This window comes from Arachis duranensis, chromosome 10 (genome assembly GCF_000817695.3).
Source record: "Arachis duranensis cultivar V14167 chromosome 10, aradu.V14167.gnm2.J7QH, whole genome shotgun sequence".
NCBI lineage: Eukaryota > Viridiplantae > Streptophyta > Magnoliopsida > Fabales > Fabaceae > Arachis > Arachis duranensis.
The window spans coordinates 4,058,778-4,059,971 of record NC_029781.3 but is presented as its reverse complement, the minus strand read 5'-3'; positions in this window follow the sequence as shown (position 1 = coordinate 4,059,971).

Genomic DNA, 1,194 nt, shown 5'->3' with positions numbered 1-1,194 from the left:
CACAAATGAAGCTGAAATTTCACCAAAAAATGGTCAGAGTTCAAACCGGCCAGGTTTGGGTTATATTTCGAAAAATGAGGCTGCTTTTAAGAAACCAATTTTCTATAACAAAACCTCATTTTCGAAAAATCAAAAGAGTTCTAAAAATTCTGGTGAAAACAGTTTTGTAAAGAGGAACAATTATAACAAAAATCGATTTGTTAAAGGAAATGTGTCTCCCCAAAAAAACCAGAAAATTTCAACCATTTAATCACTTCAAGCAATTTAACTCACCTAAGTTTCAGCGACACACACCAGAAAATCATTGTGTTAATTGCAAAAAATTTGGTCACTCATATGCACAATGCTTCATTGAAAAGAGAGTTGTAGGAAACAAAGTCTACAATGTTGTTTGTGATTTCAATGCACTTGGGCAACCAAGATGGATTAACTTCAAAGGATCCAAATTAATTTGGATACCTAAGGCTACCTGAAACTCATCATGCAGATTTGCCTAGCATCCAAGAACAAAAAAGACATGTGGTACATGGATAGTGGATGTTCAAGGCACATGACTGGAAGATCAACCTACTTCATCAAACTAAATAAGTATGACGGAGGTTTTGTGACCTTTGGAGATGATGGCAAAGGTAAAATCATTGCAATTGGAAAAGTAGGTAATGAGCAATCTATTTTCATTGATGATGTGCTTCTAGTTTGTGGTTTAAAGCACAATCTGTTGAGTATTAGCCAACTGTGTGATTTAGGATATTTAGTAGTTTTCAAAAGACTTGAATGCTGTGTTGTTAATGAAAAAACAAATGAAGTGATGTTTGTTGCCAAGCGTTTCAATAATATGTATAGACTTACTCTTGATGAACTAAAGGATCAAAATGTAGCTTGTCTTCACTCTAAAGAATCTGAAAAGTGGTTGTGGCACAAGAGATTGGGCCATGCAAGTATGTTTCAAATAAACAAACTTGTAAAGAAAGAGTTAGTAAGAGGTCTTCCTTTGATAAAGTTTGACAAAGACATCACTTGTGATGCTTGCCAAATGGGAAAACAAACAAAAAGTTCTTTTAAACCAAAGGAAGACATCTCTACTAAAAGACCACTTGAGTTGCTACACATTGATTTATTTGGTCCAACAAGAACTCAAAGCCTAGGTGGTAAACATTATGGTTTAGTAATTGTGGATGACTACACTAGGTTTGG